The sequence below is a fragment of the Thermobia domestica genome, chromosome 11 (assembly GCF_964235325.1).
Source record: "Thermobia domestica chromosome 11, izTheDome1.hap1.1, whole genome shotgun sequence".
In the NCBI taxonomy this organism is placed as follows: Eukaryota; Metazoa; Arthropoda; class Insecta; order Zygentoma; family Lepismatidae; genus Thermobia; species Thermobia domestica.
The window spans coordinates 1,482,590-1,502,203 of NC_137464.1; the positions used below are offsets into that span (position 1 = coordinate 1,482,590).

At 35.1% G+C, this 19,614-nt stretch overlaps 1 long non-coding RNA gene across 4 annotated transcripts in view; it reads right to left on the reverse strand.

The window, feature by feature from the left end:
* Nucleotides 1–19,614, reverse strand: part of LOC145663816 (uncharacterized) — a 570,212-nt gene that overhangs the window by 320,747 nt on the left and 229,851 nt on the right. For all 4 annotated transcript variants that reach the window (XR_014127275.1, XR_014127273.1, XR_014127274.1 and 1 more), the window contains exon 3: nt 7,588–7,650. This is a non-coding gene — a long non-coding RNA (uncharacterized LOC145663816). The remainder of the gene's footprint in view (nt 1–7,587; nt 7,651–19,614) is intronic.

The following is a 19,614-nucleotide window of genomic DNA, read 5'->3' on the forward strand; positions in this document are numbered from 1 at the left end:
TCGGCTTCCCTAAAAGATTGAGACGAGACGCAAACAATTTGAAGTCAAATGTCTAATAAATATTGAAGAGTGGAAAATTTGCAACATTCTGATCAACACACAGATAATCTCACAAGTTACGACGGGACCATTTGACAACTTGGACATAATAATGATTATTAGTGGCAGTGGCGTATTTACGATTTTGTTTCGGGAGGGGCTTTGCTAACTTTCAAGGGGGGCTTTGCCTGGAAATGTGAAAATTCTGCAAAATATTCCATTTACTTTACTATACTAAGTAAGATTTCGGGGGGGCTTAAGCCAGGAAGCCACCCCCCTAAATACGCCACTGATTAGTGGTATTATTTTTCTGCTTTTGTGGACTGTCCGACATTGTCTTTTTTTTTAATGAATTGTAAAATTATCGTATTTCGGTGCTCATCAATTGCGGCGTCAACCTTGCACATCTTTCAAAATATTGCGACATTAAACTTTAATGATTAAAGTCCAACACTAAAATTTCTCCAAACAACTACTTAGTGCTCATCCCAAGTTCACATTTATAATATTTTATACAATTACAATAATAAATTGGTCCTAAGATCAGATTTATAATATTTTATACAATTACAATAATAAATTGGTCCCAAGATCAGATTTATAATATTTTATACAATTACAATAATAAATTGGTCCTAAGATCAGATTTATAATATTTTATACAATTACAATAATAAATTGGTCCTAAGATCAGATTTATAATATTTTATACAATTACAATAATAAATTGGTCCTAAGATCAGATTTATAATATTTTATACAAGTACAATAATAAAGAGCATAACCTAAATTATTATGTAGGGCATAACACATGCAGTAAATAAACAAATGATCTATTATAGGGAAACAAAAGCTAACAATGGCATGAGATTGGCATGCTATAAGATTGATAGATTTTAACAGCAAAAAATTTAGTTTTTTCCGATTTTGTCGAAAAGTATCAAATATAGTTTACCCTCAATTATCTTATTTTGTTCAGAGCTGAGTTATCTATTGATTAATTAAGGGGTAAATTTGGATAAGGGCGTAACTAGCAATTCTTCAATTTTTCATGAGAGCAGAAAAACAAACGCCCTTATCCAATTAACCAACGTATTTACACACGATTTTTGGAGACAGGCTTTCACTATGGAGCAGAGATATTACCTTAACATCACCTAGACACATATATACATACTCAAACTTGCAGAAAACATGTATATCTCATTTTACCGGAAATAGGTCGATACGCTCTTATCCAAATTACACCTTCATATTGATGTATCATTTTTAGACAATGATATATTTAAACAAAATTTCAAGCTAAAGAGTTAATGATTATTTTTGTTTTATTTCTCACTATCAGAATACCCGTTCTTCGCACGGGGAGAGTACGTTTCATTTTGAATTTGGATTTAAACAGCGTCAGAAGTGTCACTTTTCGTCTCAGCGACATCGAAAACTATGAATTCGGCACTAATATTGGTAATTTTCGATCATTTTTAAATATCTTCTCCCCACTCCTCTAAGTTGCACCGTCAAAGCGAAATAATAATATTTAAAAAAATCCCAGGCTTGAACCTCATCTATGTTGAAAATTTGATCGAGATCGGTTGGGTGGTTCAAGAATTATTAAGTCAGCAAACACAGTTACTTTCATTTTTATATATTTAGATTAGTTTTTGGCCTACTATGCTCCAGGGGCGGATCCAGGACCGACTTCTGGGGGGGGGGTTGTCATAATGCTACTTTTAAGGGCTCCAAACTTTGGGATGGGTTTTATTTATATATATAAAATAAGAAAGTTTCCTCTTTCGCCCCGATCGCCCCCCCCTGGATCTGCCCCTGCTATGCTCTGTTCTCTTACTATCAGCCTTAAGGGTCTTGACTACAGTGAAATTAAACTACCGCTAATTTTACAGTTTTTCTGCAATATCTTCAAAACAAATAAAAATATTCGAAAAGTAGAAACGTAGTGAACTAGATAATACGGTTTTGCATGTGATACCGTTATCACAACTCATCTATCTCCTTTCGATTTTCAACCGTAGATAGATTTGGCATTTTTTGAGGGGTTCTGTAAATAGCGGCATGCGAAAAGCAGATAGGTGAATTGTGGTAAAAGTATTACATGCAAAATCGTATTGTCTAGTTCACTACGTTTCTACTTTTTGATTATATTTATTTGTTTTGAAGATATTACAGAAAAACTCTAAAATTAGCGGTAGTTTAATTTCGCTGTAGTCAAGATCCTTAATATTAGACTAAGGAAGAAATTGGTCAAATGCTATATATGGAGCATTGGACTTTATAGGTCAGAGACTTGGACATTACGGAAGTTAGAGAAGAAATATTTAGAGGGCTTCGAAATGTGGTGTTGGAGGAAAATGGAGAAGATAAAATGGATAGAAAGAGAGCAACAAACGAAGATGTTTTAAAACGGATAGAAGAGAAGAGGACGCTTCTAGCCACCATCCTTCGTAGAAAAGCCAATTGGATTGGACACATCTTGCGAAGAAATTGTCTTCTTCACACCGCCATAGAAGGAAAGATAGAAGGAAAGCCAGGAATAGGGAGAAGAAGAACACAGCTGATCGATGATTCGAACAAGAATTTTAGGAATGATCCCAAAAAATGCACCAAGAGATTGCGATCTTTGCCAATAATTAGTTTTTGGATCAGATCAATGAGCACAAAATTTTTGGACGAGCTCTGAATCGAGTTTTCGTATTTTTTACGGAATAAACACATTATACTGAGTTAAGTGATAGTTTGCGTTTGACTATACTATATGCAGTTCTCCAGATATAAGGCCTAGAAGAAAATTTTTAATATATTGGATCTTTTGATCCAAAAATAGGAGAAGAAGAAAATACTGGGAGTTGTAGATCTAGAAACTGCAAGAAGCATTTCCAAGCTCAAATCTGTATAATAATAATAATAATAATAATAATAATAATAATAATAATAATAATAATAATAATAAAATCACCATTAGTCCTAGGATTTGCCAAAAGGCAGAATACTTAAAAATAATAATAATAACATCCCGTTCACAATATTTCTACTTAATAGAATATACAAGAACTAAAACTGGTAAATAAAGAAGGTGAAATTGTCTTTACGAAGAACATCGAGCGAATGAATGTTGAAAATATCGCAGGTGTTTTCTCAAAAAGAAAGGCTTTTAAGTGAGAGGCGGGAAAAGAGGGGAAAGGGATCCTTTGCAGAGGCATTTCAACAACTGTCATCACTATACCTTTCACTGTCACATATTTTAAATAGAAATTAACATTAATGCTGACACTAGCTTTAAACATGACATTTTTATTACTACGTTTTTTTGGGGGAGTAATATCGAAACACTGCCCGGAAATGATACCTGTAAGACGGTATGAGACATGAGACTACTTGAGAATTCTAAAAGTGTCACTGGCGGATCCGAAACAGCATAGATAATATCTCATTAGCAATTAATTAATGCAGTTTTACTGGAAACGTGTGTGGAAATTATAACAGAATTAAATGTTTACACACTCGAACGTATGTTTACTTTGTTCTTAGAGGACAAACTCAATTCATCTTGTAACAGAACGACACTGTCAAAATCATCTCGTTATACTTTTTGATTCCGTATGAAGAAACAAGAAAAAGAAAACAGCAAGAAATTATAATTTTAGCTTCTTCTTTTCTTTTCCTTATTTGCTATGTAACTGTACGGTTGCTTAACTCAGGTGGAAACTCGAATACTGCTTCGGATTTCCCCCTTAAGAGGGCTAATCACTGCGAAATTAAAATACCGCTAATTTTCAGTAATTATGTGATATCTTCAAATAGATAAAAGATAATCGTAATGTGAAACAAGAGCGCGCTAGACGATATTATTTTGGATGAGGTTATCGCGAGTAACCTAGTAGCTTTCTATTTGCAGTCATTTAGAAACGCGAAAATAAATGCCGGTTTTTTAAATGGCTGGAAGCCGAAAGCAGATAAGTGAGTCGTGATAACGGTATCTCATGTAAAATAATATTGTCTAGGGAGCTCTTGTTCCACTTTTCGATTATCTTCTATATGTTTGAGGATATCACATAATTACTGTAAAATTAGAGGTATTTTAATTTCGCCGTGATGGGGCCTCTTAATGTGAATTTAAAGGAGCATTAATCCAATAGATGGCAGAACGTGTCCTATATCTTTCCAATGTATTTTCTAGGGTCCGACAATATCAATAATAATTGAATCAACTTTTTCATCATCATCATCATAGGTATTCTGCCATTACTGAAGGTCACTTGCCGCAACTGAGAAGTTCCATACTCCACGATCTTCAGCTAACCTCTCTGTCTTCACGTACGATTTTTCTGTTTTGATAAGGTCCATTAATTGTAGTCTACTTCACCCCTTCCCTGTCTTTCCTGCCACCATACCCTCTAGCACGTTCCTCATGATACAGTTCCTTCTCAGCCAATCTTCCAATCAATTTATTTTCCTCTTCTCAATCAACATATGTAAAAATGAAAGTGACCATGTGACTTAATAGCTCTTGAACTACGACCGATCTCGATCAAATTTTCAACATATCGTAGATTAGATTCGGGCCTCGGATGCTTTTTATCATTTCACTTTGACGGTGCAACATAGAGGATTGGGAGGATATATAAGAATGATCGAAAATGACCGATATCACTGTCGAATCAATAGTCTGAACTGACACTTCCGATGTAGTTTACATCCAAACTCAGCCCCAGAATTTGGGGAGGGGGGATATATACAGAGTTTAACAAAAGTGTGTCACAATATTTTAAGAATATATTCCTCACATCAAAATAAGAAAGACAAAAAAAGTTTATATGGACCTGATTCAAAAGTGGATAGTTTCGGAGTTAAGAGGCTTTATCACTGCGAAATTAAAATACCGCTAATTTTACAGTAATTATGTGATATCTTCAAATAGATAAAAGAAAATCGAAAAGTGGAGCAAGATCTCCCTAGACAATACTATTTTGCTTGAGATACCGTTATCACGACTCATTTATCTACTTTCGATTTCCAGCCATTTAGAAAATCGGCATTTATTTTCGCGTTTCTAAATAACTGCAAACGAGAAGCTACTAGCTGACTCCTGATAACGGTACTTCATGCAAAATATCATCGTCTAGAGAGGTCTTGATCCACTTTTCGATTATCTTTTTATCTATTTGAAGAAATCACATAATTACTGTAAAATTAGCGGTATTTTAATTTTGCAGTGATAGGGACTCTTAAGGGTGACGAAAACGTGAAACAAGTGAACTTGAAAATGGGATCCATCGGAGTCGTGTTAAGACATCGCTAAGACACTGGTATGTGAACTATCCAAAATCCATGTTTAAGAATGTGCCAGTACTTGCACACCAATTTTTAGAGAGGTATATAGGTGGAAAGTGATCAAGTACTCCAAACAAGGGCGCCGATTTCTCTGCAATTTTTTTTGGGGGGGGACATTCAGATACAGAAAGCATATATGAAGATTTTAAAGACAAATTGCATTCAAATTATGCCAAATATTATAAATTTACAAATACAATGAAAGGGCCCTCATGAGCTTTGGGGGGACCCTCGGCTCCCCCAGGATCGACGCCCTTGACTCGAAACAGCCTCTATGCACTTCCGACCACAAGTTCATATGAACTTTTATTCTTATTTTGCTGTGAGGAATTTTTTCTGACACATTCTTGCACTGTAAAAACTGTATAGTTGGAATAACCCAGAATTCTGGGTTGAAAAAGTGACAACCACGCCGTATTGTCTTAGAAATCAGAAAATATGGTTATAATAACAATACGAGAAGTCAAAACTAGTAAAAAATAAAAACCTCTGGCATGACCTGGATTCGAACTCACACCGCGCGGCTGTTAAGCGCGTGCGTTATCCACCAGACCAACCGGAATCTTAGTTTAGGCTGTGTGATAACAAGAATTACAGCATACTTTGGAAGCAATTGTTTAGTCACTTTGAATTTAAAACAAGTCAATTAAAAAAACTAAACCAAACCAAACATCACCCGGAATATTGAATCAATGCCATTAAATGCTGAGTGCACTTCGCCAAGAGTGAAGAAAATTTCTCTCAAAACATACGTTAACATTGATAAATAGCTGCTGTACTAAACTAGCATTTAATGGCATTGATTCAATATTCCGGGTGATGTTTGGTTTGGTTTAGTTTTTTTAATTGACTTGTTTTAAATTCAAAGTGACTAAACAATTGCTTCCAAAGTATGCTGTAATTCTTGTTATCACACAGCCTAAACTAAGATTCCGGTTGGTCTGGTGGATAACGCACGCGCTTAACAGCCGCGCGGTGTGAGTTCGAATCCAGGTCATGCCAGAGGTTTTTATTTTTTACTAGTTTTGACTTCTCGTATTGTTATTATAACCATATTTTCTGATTTCTAAGACAATACGGCGTGGTTGTCACTTTTTCAACCCAGAATTCTGGGTTATTCCAACTATACAGTTTTTACAGTGTGTAGCACCTTATATAAACGATTTGTGCATCTAAAGATTTTATTTCAAGGTAGTGAAGCGGGTAATCAACGCTAAAATGCTGTCAAAATGTCCTGAGCCGTGGCAAAAATGCGAACTAAAACTCACACCCACGTGTTGCTAAGCGAGAGGGCCTTAGCAAAATTGAGTGGAAATCCTTCAGCCGATAGCAGCGCCTGGAACGGAAGACTACATGTCAAGTCAATGTGGTATAGATATCTATAGTAGGCTAATATCTAAAACTGTTCTTTTCTCCCGCATCATTTCTAACATCCTCTTATTCGTTTTCACTTTGACCCAACTAATTCTTTCCTTTCTTCTTTACATCCACATTTCGAAAGCTTCCAATCGCTTTTCATTTCTGTGTAATGTCCATGTTTCTGAACCCTATAGTACAATAATCCACATGAAGCATTTTATAAGTCTTCAAATAAGTGAATATTTTAACTTTACCCAAAGACAAGTTCAATCAATAATTAAAGAATATTCCGTAGACTCTTTGATTATTTTGTTTTATCGTTCTAGAAAGCACTTAATTTTACTCTATAGAAGCACGTTTACAATAATACTAAACAATAAAAGTATCACAAAACGCATTAATTATTCTCTAATTATGATGGTTGTCTCAAAATTCACTCAGAAAGTAATTTTGTTAGAAAACACATGATTGTAATTAAAAATTGTAAAGTTTTTTTTTTTATTGATTCATGAAGTATACAGTATAGCAGTGGCGGATCCAAGGGAGGGGCTATAGGGGCTATAGCCTCCCCCCCCTTGACGCTCAGATATACACTGGATAAAATGGGCTTCAATCCTGCTTTACACTGGATAAAACGGCAAAATATGGTTCAGCCCCTCCCTTGATCATATCCTGGATCCGCCCCTGCAGTATAGGATTATGTATGGCACAGCATATTGGATAAATGACCTCGATGTCTTTACTGGCACTTACGCACTTTTTTGTTGAAATTGTCAATGACCTAATCTAGTCTACCATCAAAACTTAATCTACTATCTAAACAAATATTTACCACTTACTTACTTAAGGATTTCATTAGGATACTTCATGGAAGAAGTGGGTTTGTATGTTCTGTGGCATCTTCATCTAGAAAAAAAAATCAGAATAATATGAATACACTTGTCATAAACTTAAACTTGTAAACTATTCTGTAATAATCCATGTAATAATATTTGTTTATGTTAAGCTAATAATACCATATTCTCTTTCAGTATTATTTCTGTATTTAATGTCAAGGTTCCTTTGTGTGGATGTGTGTGTGTGTGTTATAATGATGTACCGAGCAAACTTGCCAGTTATAGTTGTAATGAATTCGTGGATATACACCGCCAATCAAAGAGACTGCGTTCTCATCCATGTGCGTATATAACTATTCTCATTCACTAGGAATGATTGGGAACTTGAGTATTGTTGTGATATTGCCTCGCGTTATCTTGCAGTAAAATACATAGGGTACTGTCACCAGAAGATTTTGTAGAATAACTGCATATGTAGGTAGTATTAATATCGAAGATTGCGTCGCATGCAGTGTTTTGAATCAACAGTACGCTAAAAGATCTTTGCACCCTATCCATCATTTTGGGACCAGAAATTTGTCAAACTTTCTGGAATTCGTGCTCGCTGACCAAACTGAACTCACTTCCAAGAGGAACAAAACTCGCAACTATTCGAACTTATGATCAACTATTGAGGGTGATGTCGTTAAACGTGAGTTTCGAGCTCGTGAGCTGGGATATCTCCGGTATTGAATTAAGAGTATTTGAAAAGAATTAGAAAACCATCAAATGTTTACAGACATGGCAGGGATCAGTAACAACTTGACTCATGATCAACTGACCCACCACCCATTATGACCTACGACCCACGGCCTACCGTGACCCACTTTGACCCACAACCCACTATGATCCACCACCCACCGTGACCCACTCTGACCCCTCTTTCCCTTATGCTGATGGGGATAAACTTGCACTTGAACGACTTTGGGATTGTTACTATGCATCTCAGCGAATCCGAAAACTATTAGTTGGACACTAATATCGATCTATTTCAATTATTTTTACATATCAACACACTACAAATTCCACATATATAGAAATTTCCACCCCCCATAAAAGAGAATTATAAAAAATGCTAGGACACGTTCTGTTTATTTCTAATAAAGAATTAATATACTCATTTTCAGCTCCCTAAGATGAACGGATAGTGAGAAACTAAAATTTTCGCAAAAGTTCGGACCCTTACTCCCACGTAGGATATGTATTATAATGAAAGCGATATGATATCACCTCAATTGAAATTGGGGCGAACTATATACCAAAAGTCATTTCATTTGACTTTGTCATTTGGCCATGATGATCACGCACACACAGTTACATTCAAATTTTATATAATAATTTATATATTAGAGGTGATTCAAAAATAGATATTTTCCAGTAGTCAGTTCCCATGAAAACGCACCGACCGTGTCTCGAAAGCCAAGTAGTAAGTCTTATTGCTATTATTACAATTACAAATATCAATATCCAAAAGTACTAGAAGTTCTTTTTTCACTTAGATATTCTTATCTCAGGTAAGTAAATAGAAACAAATGAAAAAGGAAAGTAAAACATAGACAAATTCACCAGTGTTCACCGCTATCTACAATGCACTGAGCAGAGTGGATCGGTGGGTCAAAGTGGGTCACACTGGGTAGTGTGTCGCTGTGAGTTACTTGCTATTGTCCCACTCCATCTGTATGGAATACATCTACTGCTCACTAACAATAATAAAATGAAGATTACTTTCCACAGAACATTAAATTCGAGACCTATATTACCGATTGAGAGAAATCTAGTAAAGGAGTATTCAAAGTGAGATCTGCAGACATAATTCAATTGATCCACAACACATTTATTAAAATCAATACATTTAGGTTTAATATAAAATTATATCTAATATATACTTCTTCATTTGAAAACAGGTCACATTGAACTGGTGATTTCAATGAACGTATGAAAAGGTAACAGTTTATTCCCTTACGAGGTATTTTTGTCATGATCAAAATTTCTCTACAGTTTGATTCGGAGTGACTGTTTGATTAAGTCAGTGACGAAATTTCAACAAAGTACAGTTTTAATCATAGAAAAATAATTTTCTTCCTAGAACTTTGATGTATTTTTATAGGAGAACATTCGTCTCCTAACCTCGTTCAAACACATTTTCCTCGGGATCTCTTATTTTCATTCAACATTAACCTCCATGATAACCTAACACAATCTCAACTTCATGGTCTATGGTTTTATTTCTCTGTCATTCATTTTTATGTAGTCTTCATTTCCTTTTAAATTTATTTTCGTTATTTTCTTGTATCATTATTCATACTACTTCATTTAGAGAAAAAAAATACACTATTTCTTTGGCCAAAAGAGAATGTAATCTTTTACTGACCGGGATTGAAAATATTTACTTCAAAAATATGAGAATAATAAATAAATTTTCAACAATAATCCATCATACTTTCAAATAAATAAAATAAATTTGATATGGCAACATTTTGTGTCAAGTAATTTAATTTCTCTTTCTGAAATAACATGTCTAATTATTTTTGCTATCAAATTACTAAATTGCGGAAATATAGCAAAACATATTTGCTCGATAAAAGTGTAGAGTTTAATAGGACTTTTGTTTTAGCCAGGGAAGATTATATTGTAATATCCTATATGTGGTTATATTTGTAAACAGCAACACGGACCTTTTATTTGTAAAGAAAACAAGGTGTTCTTCCACTAGAAGTTACCACATGAAACAGACGACAGGAATCATCGTCATCACTTGGTCATGTGATGGAAGAGGAACCGATGCTTAGAAGAAGGTATAAAACTTAATGCATCACCTCAATCGACATCAGTTTTGGCTTGTCAATACTCCTCTCTTAGCTTGCCTGGAGCTCTGAGACCTTCTGTCCACTCTGCTTACCTGGAACATTGTGGGAACTTAACCTCTCTCTTAGCTTGTGTGGAGCTTTTAGAGATTCCTAACAGCAACCATCTAGCTTGCTTGGAGCTTTGTGTTTTTTCCTCCTCGTCTAGCTTGCCTGGAGTTTTGCGGAACTCCAACCTCTCTTGAATTGCGTGAAGCACTAAAAATCCTAGCCCACTTCCAGGGCCGGATCCAGGATTTTCTGAGGGGGTGCACCAAATCACAGCCAGCACATTTGAATTAAATCTGAGTTTTTTTTAGAAAATACCTTTAGGTATCTATGGTGTGAATAAGGAGTTGCCCTGGAAATGCTAAGTATGTGCTCTCAATGAATCCTTTTCCTTCAACCTTCAGAAAATTGACTTAAACTATTGCTTTTGCAAAACTCACTGCTAGCTTTCCACTTTAGGTAGTGTGTATTTACAACGAAGGGGGGTGCACGTGCACCTTTGCACCGCCCCTAAATCCGGCCCTGCCCACCTCCACTCAGCTTGCCTAGAGCTTTGTGGAGTTCTTTCCCTTAGCTGCCTGGGTCTTGAGATGCCTATTTAGCCTAATTACATAGTACATTTTATATAGATCATAGTGAATCTGTGTTATATTGTTTTAGAACAGGAATTTTTATGATAAAAAGTTGTGGGAAAAAACTGAATCTCCCGTTTGTGAATTGCTGTACCTTCTACCTAAGAAGGCAATTTTGCAATATTCATTCGGATGTTCTAAAAATGGTGTCCGCGGACCACAGACCACTATTCTACAGGTCATAATGAAGCAAAAAAATAAATATATTTGTAAACCTTCCCGGTTCTTGTGTGGAGACACGAATTGCACTATGTGGCAACGTCGCAAATAAAAAATCATAGTGTTTATTTACTAATCTATCAAATAGTTGCATCTATTCTTTCAAGATGGCAACTTAAGTCGATATAGATTGATACTATCATCACTTATTAATGTAGGAATCGATTTAACTGGTTGATGTATTTGTAGAGCAATGCTAATGGTTCCAAATTAATCTGCGACGTTGCCAAATTGTGAAATTTTGATTCCTCATAGCGGCTAAAGAAGGTCCCGGAGGGCAAACCATCATAGAACATTTTTGCTTTATTTTGGTCTGTAGAACAGTGCTCTGTGGTCCGTGGGCGATATTTTTTAGAACACCCGGTATATATTCAATATGTAAGACAATGTACACTCATGTCCAAAATGATTGTCGCATATCTATAACTGTCTTCTTGTAAGAATATAATTTGATAGTGATTTTGCAGGGTACTTTTAATACTGATAGTATGTGTATAATCGGGAAATATATATTTGTGGTAAATTCCATAGGAAAAGAATTATAAATACGAAAATTAGAATGAGTAAAACAAAATGTTGCTAAATGGACAAGAAAGTTTTATTTTCGTTTTATTGTTCTTATTTACTGCTCTTTTGACATGAAATTTGCCACATACATGTCTTTGCCGATTATACACATACTAATATTATAAGAAACTAGCAGCGTTCACCCCGCTTCGCTGGGGTCACCCCGGAACGCAATAAACTTTGTTACTTAGATAATTTTTACTTTTTCGCTTTCAAGTGATATGATAAAAACCATAGTAGATTGCAGTAAATGTTAACATTATATCGCCTGTCATTTATGTTAACCCGCCGAGTGACACGGTCATGCGGGTTGCATATAAATACGTTTATTTTTATACCTATGATGAACTAACAAAGGATTTGTACGTTATGGACACTTGAATGGTCAATTATCTCAAGACACTGGTAATTAAAAATTAAAGTGATATGATAAAAACCATCTAGGGTCCAAATCCTAATAACCCCCCAAAAATGAAAGAAATTGGTTCAGCCGTATTAGCGTGATGAGGGAACAAAGGATTTGTGCGTTCTCTTTTATATATATAGATAATGGGCAAAGTCATTATCAAATTATATTCCTGCAACAACATATTTATAGACACGCGACAATAATTTTGGACATGAGTGTACATGAAAGTTGTTAGATTTATGTAATTAATTAACTAAAATTTTGTTGTAGAGTATACTTGAATCAAAATAGCAAATAACGTCTCCACACATGAGCTACAGCGCCTATTAGTTATTCTGAGGATGATTAGACGCTGAAGCCAGGATGTGAATAAAAGAAGGTTTGGTTTCAATTTCGGAAGCCTCCTGTTTGTCTGTTTCTTTCACGTGAAACCTTTGGAGCAATTAGTGGACGCAGCGGGGAGTTTGTTCTTATCTCCCAATTGACTACAGACCTATCTAGCAACCGATTCGTTTCTTTAATAAAACCAACTAACCAAGGTCGTCATTTGATTCACGTATAAAACAAAAGAAATAAAAATATAAATTCGATTTTAAAAATGTTTTAAGGGTAAGAATTCAATGAATATAATCTACTATACAACATTCAAATGCTAATACGGTTTTAAATGGCACAGCTTTCTTCAAGTAATGAAGCATATATTTTAATAATAATAATAATAATAATAATAATAATAATAATAATAATAATAATAATAATAATAATAATAACTTTATTTTAAGTGCTGAGAATAGCTCAAAGGCAAAAATACGGCACTATGTTGAAACTATTATATAATATTTTTAAACAATCAGAAAATTTATACAATAGAATGACTATTAGAGCAGGTTAAGGCCTTTATCAGAAGGTTAATATATTAGAAAAAAATTAAAAAATAACACAGTCAATTTCATAATATACAATTTACAGAACGATTCATTCCAGTTTTGCGTAAAGGCCCTTCAGCACTTTGTAGAAAATATTTGAAATGATCTTATATTTGGGAAGAACGGGAATTCCCGTTCTGCCTAATCTTTGGGGACGGAATTTTATGCGAGAAGGAATTTTTTAGTGAAATACAACACCGAAATGCTTGACTCCTAGCGTGTTTTTATACAGATATTAACTCATGTAGGTATATAATGGCTGTATTAAAGAGGACGGGGACAAAACCCAAAAATTCTGACGAGGCGGTCAAAATCCAAGGAAAATTCTGACGAGGTGGATAAAATCCAAGCGACAGAATCATAGAAGTATATATTTGATGTACCAGTGCACACCCTAAGTGATTATTTTTTTCCTTCAATTGTCATATTTCTAAAATGTTATCTGTATTTTATCGATTTACTGAAATAACATTTTCTTTTTTTTTAAATACTGAAAACCAATTAAACGCAAAAATGTTATAGTAAAATAGCAGATTGGCTTTAATTGAGTTATCCAGTTCCGAAACGGCTTTGTCCATTTATATAAAATAATAGAAAACCGAGAAAAGCTGTAGAAACGATGCGTTTTGTACAACTGGAAATATTTGAGAATGTTCAAGTTTTTCACATGAATAAATTGAAATATTCCCAGTTCTACAAAACATGCAGATCATACATTTTTTTCCTAAGTTTTCTGGTATTTGCTGTAAATGGACAAGAACCGTTTTGTAGTTGGACGAATGAATTACTTTCACACACTCATATGAAAAGTTCTAGGTATCCCTACTCCTATTTATTACATGTTTAATATTTTTGAAATACGTTCAGCACATTACTGTAAGATCATTCTTTTTAATTACCAAAAGTAATTGTGATGTTATTTGATTATTCAAAAAAAAAAAAAAAAAAAAGTGTTCATACTTATGAGGTAGCATATAGCAGTCTTTTATTTTGAGTGTTGTATAAATATTTATTTATTTTAATTCTGAAATGCTTATCAAGATTATTTTTAGTAAAGATCAAACCGTGAAATATATACTCACTATAACAGTCTTATGCGTTTTATTTCGTATTTAGTATTGAAAAAAATATATTTCAATAGAGTGAAGAATTACAGATAACATTTTAGATGTAATGACAGTTGAAGAAAAAATAATGATCCTTTTATTACGCTGCGCCTGTAATTCTATTCCTTGATTTTAATCTGTTTTGTCAGAATTTTCCTTGAGTTTGTCCTCTTGGATTTTGTCCTGCATTCGTAATAATCTGTTTAGTAATTCTAACAGAGTCTACAGGAAGAGTAACTATATCTTCAAAAAATGAAATGAAACCGTCCCATTGATATGCCTAGGATAAAGAAGAAAGTGATGATGAGTAATGAATGAAATGGCGGAATGAAGAAAGTGGGAGGAAACGGGAGAACACCGAGGAAAACCACGCACATGGTGTTTGTCCACCACAAAGTTCACTTGGCGCGGGAGAGGAGAACAAGTAGAATCCATCTAAAATTTATGGTGAAATTTGAAGAAACAGTTATACCTCTTACAGAACCTGTTACAATTACTGAACAATAATTCCCTGGAAGAAATCCCTTCTCCACAGAATTCTCGTTCTGCCTAAGTATAAGATCACTTAAAATATTTTCTACAAAGTGCTGGAGGGCGCTTAGGCAGAACGGGAAGACACCTACAGAACTATGTAAATTAAAGAGTCAGTCAACCTTGCTTAAAATTGCTTAACCAGCATGCAAAAGTTTTGATCACTTATTTTAACTTAAAAGATTGGTTCTTTGAATGAAGGATTACAACATAAAAATACACTGAAAATACACAGTAACAATAAAATCAAGATTGGGAGCTTGAATCCTTGTCATAAAGTTAAAACAATTTAATTTTTGTAAGAATTGCACTGTTATTTCTCTTAACATTTGTTCATTTTAAATTTGTAAGGTATTGTCACTCTTCTTAGTATTTCACGTTTTGAATTTAATGCAACCAATGCCGATCAATTCCTAACACTATATATCCTCACTCTTATTCCTATATTTTCTAAACAATATTCACTACTATATGTGTCGTCCAATACCATCTGAATAAAGGATTCATCAATAAATTTTCTCCTTTCAGATAGGGATTAATAATAATAATAATAATAATAATAATAATAATAATAATAATAAGACGATATATATATATATATATATATATATATATATATATATATATATATATATATATATATATATATATATATATTATTCCATAGATACGAGGATTCAAGAATGTAATATGAATAATGCATACTTTACCAATGTATTTTTTAATTGTATCGTAAGCTGAGACCATATTCACACAAATACCGTAAGTATGTAGGCACAAGGGTACCACTTGTAAGCACTACCTCTACACTGAGGGAAGTCTTTAAGGTAGGTGCGGAAGTACCGAGGTTTTACTTTCAGTGTCATCAAGTAGAAGAACTGTACTGTTATTAATTTACTAAAGGTGACACGGCGGCTTAGTGGTAGAGCTCTTATCTGTAGTGCGTGGGGTCCCCGGTTCGATCCTATCCCAACTAAATTTGTGGGGACAACATCGTACCCATGAGTTTTCTTGGTTACTCCTGTTTCCTCCCGCATTCTCATTTCACCAAGTCTTACGTAATCATTCACTTGCTTCCCCATCAGGAAGTAGCGCTCGGAAAGAGGGATTGCCGCCGTCGACGGTGGCGGGCCGCCGGAGGCACGACGATCTACTTGTTCAAAGTTGCCTACCATTTGCCGAGGCGGCAAGCAGTCGAAAATCGTAAAATGCCGACCCTTTGCCGACTGTTGCCGACCGTCAGAGTCGGCAAAACAGTAGGAAAGGCCTCTTTGCGACCCTCTGCCGACTTCTTATGCCGGCCTCTTTTCGACGGCGGCGCCGACGCATTTAATGCTCAGGCAACTATTCGTTGTGGAAAGGCGTCGGTGTCCGGTGCCGGCAATCCGACCGCGGCATCTTTTCAGCATGGACAAATTGTCCGACTGTAGGCTGCAGGATCCTGATGGGGTTTAATTATCGTCTCTCTTAGCCTAAAGGGTATAAGCGTCGGACATTAAACGGAAAGATTTCTTTTCACTTTTAATTTACTAAGCATCTATTTATTTATAAATAGTATTTGCTTAGGATTAGGAATAGGAATTAGATTTCTAAGGTTTCGGTATCTATGGGCATGCTAGCCTGTCATTTATCAGGGATGACGTCCCTCGACGATCACATGATCCGAGCAAAAGGAGGAAGGAACCGTCCTGGGTCATATATGTTACGTAGCACCCCAGCATTTGCATGATGTGAGTGAGAGAAACCTCTTGTAATGGTTGGCCTGAAAAAGCTTTTGACACTTTTTCGACTGAGTGACCCACCAGGAATTAAACCCGGGACAAGTAGTATTTGCGTAAAGAGTATCTAGGATCAATATTAACAGACGAAAATCATATTCACGAAGAAATTAAATGTAGATTAAAAGCAAGGAGTTCGTGTTACTATTCGGTTCAAAATCTCTTGTCGTCGCGAATTCTGTCGAGGAATTTGAAGCTTAAAATATATAAAACGATAATCATATGATACCTGTTGTTCTGTATGGTTGCGAAACATGGTCGCTTACTCTGAGGGAAGAACGTAGACTGAAAGTATTTGAGAACAAAATCCTGAGACTAATATTCGGACCCAAGAGGAACGGGAATGAGGAACGGCGGAAACTTCATAACGAGGAACTAAATAATTTATACTGTTTACCAAACATTGTTAGGATCGTCAAGTCTAGGAGGCTTAGGTGGGAGGGTCATGTAGCTAGGATGGAAGAAAGTAGAAACGTTTTCAAAGTCTTGACTGGAAGACCAATCGGAAAACGACCATTAGGAAGACCTAGGCGTAGATGGGAGGACAATATTAGTATGGATCTCGCAGAAGTAGGAATACAAAGTAGAAACTGGATCTAGTTGGATAAGAACAGAAGTCAATGGAGAGTTTTTGTAAATGCGACATTGAATCTCCGGGTTCCGTAGGCCATAGAGTTAGTTAATTTAGTTATTTGACACCGTTACGAAGAGATAACAAGAATAGATAATTTGTTGGATTATAGTGTAATTTGTTACGTATATATTACGTAAATAATAATTTCTTCCAGCAATATAAAAACCGCTAATTATCACTGGCAACAACGTCATATCTTTTACCGTCACAAAATTTCTGTTTTCGATTTTCTTGAAAAAATTACGTATGAGAATTTAGTCAGGCATGTTATTTCCTTCAGATTGAAGAATGTTATTTCCTTCAGATTGAAGCATGTTATTTCCTTCAGATTGATGTTATCTATAGACTGACCTAGTTATCTTGGACAATATTTTAGTTAGATAGAAATTAAATTTAAGCGTAAATTGTATATACTTTTTGGTTACATTTCATGTATTGTCATTGTACCAACGTTTTAATGAATAACGTAGTCAGGGTATATTTTAATTTCAATTTCACCTCAATAAGTAAAAAAGTTGACGTCTGCCTTGACGTCAACCTAATAACGCCACTTATAAAAATAAGCTTGCGGAAACCAAAAGATTGCTGGTTAGTGCTGCAACCTCAACATTAGTGCTTCTACGTACGAAATATTATTAACAAACTAAATATGTGATTCTAGTTTGATGTCAAGCTAAAATCGTCTCTTCTACAAATAGATTTTGCCGAAAACGAAAAGGAAAATGAAATGAAATGAAATCTTTAAGTTTTACTCCCCACGATTATGCCGGTTAGGCTAAAGGAAACGGTGATGATGAGAAATGAATGAAATGGTGGAATGAAGAAAGTGGGAGGAAACGGGAGAACCCCGAGAAAACCTTCGAGCACGGTGTTTGTCCACCACAAGGTTTACACGGCTCGAGCTGGGATCGAACCAGGGACCCCAAGCACCAAAGGTGAAAGCTCTACCACTGAGCCACAGCGGAAAACGAAAAGGGATCAAATTATTAGTGTTAGGTTGATGCTGGTTACTGCTGCAAGCACAGTGTTACGGAAAGCTATTAACAAATGAAAATGATGATTCTGACTAAACATCAAGGCAAATAATCACATTTACAAATATCCTTTCTGAAGAACAAACAAAAAAAAGTTGATAATTGTTCGTACTACGTTAGTGAAACTTAGTACTACAAGCACAGCGTTAGTGGTCCAATGTACGGAATGTTATTAGCAAATGGCGATTTCGTCTTGACACCAAACCATAAACATCATACCTCTACGAATAAGCTTTGAGGAAAATGAAGAAAAGAGGTCAATTGCTAGTGCTATGTTAATGCTGATTAGTGCTACAAGCACAATGTTAGTGCTCGTACTTAAGGAAAGTTATTAACAAATTAAATTGGCTATTCTGGTTGGACGTCAAGAGGAAATCGGCATTGTCACACGTAAGCTTTTCAGGAAAACGTAAAGGTGTCAATCGTTAGTGTTATCTTTGAGGTGGTGAATGCTACAAGCACAATGTTAGTGCTCTTACATACGAGGGGTTATTGTTAACAAATTTAAGTGGTGGTCAAGCCAGAATCGACACTTTTACAAATAAACTTAGCGGGAAAAGAAACATGTGTCAATTGTTAGTGCTACGTTAGTGTTTGTTTGTGGTACAAGCACAACGTTAGTACTCCTACGCACAGGAAGTTATTAAGAAATTATATTGGTAATTCTGATTTGACATCAAGCAAAAATCGTTACTTTTACAAATATTGCTTTCCAGGAAACAAAGCGGATGTCAGTTGTTAGTGTTACGTTAGTCCTAATTAGTGCTACAAGCTAAATATTAGCGCTTCAGTGTACAGGGAAGTCATTAACAAATTAAAGTAGTCATTCTGGCTTGACATTAAGACAAAATCACCACTTTTAAAAATACATTTTGCCGAAAACGAAAAAAATTGTTGATTCTTAGAACTATGGTAGAGCTCACACGTGCTACAAGTACAATAATGTTAGTGTTGGTTACAAATAAGTTTGCGAAAAGGGTTTCAATTGTTAGTGATAAAATGCTCGTCAGAGTTTGAAAAACAAAGTTAGTGCTTCTAGGTATACAAATTATATACAGATGATGATGCTAGCTTCAAGTAAAGCCAAAATTGCCACTTTTACAACATAAGTATTGCAGAAAACCAAATAACTTTCAATCCATTAGGGGTATGTTAATGCCTCTTATTGCTACAAGCGAATGTTTTCATTTTCCTCATAGCTTGTTTGTAAATGTGACAATTCTGGTTTGATTTTCACTAATTTGTTAGTAACTTTCGTATGTAGGAGCTCTAAAGTTGTGCTTATAGCACTAACCAACACTAAAGAA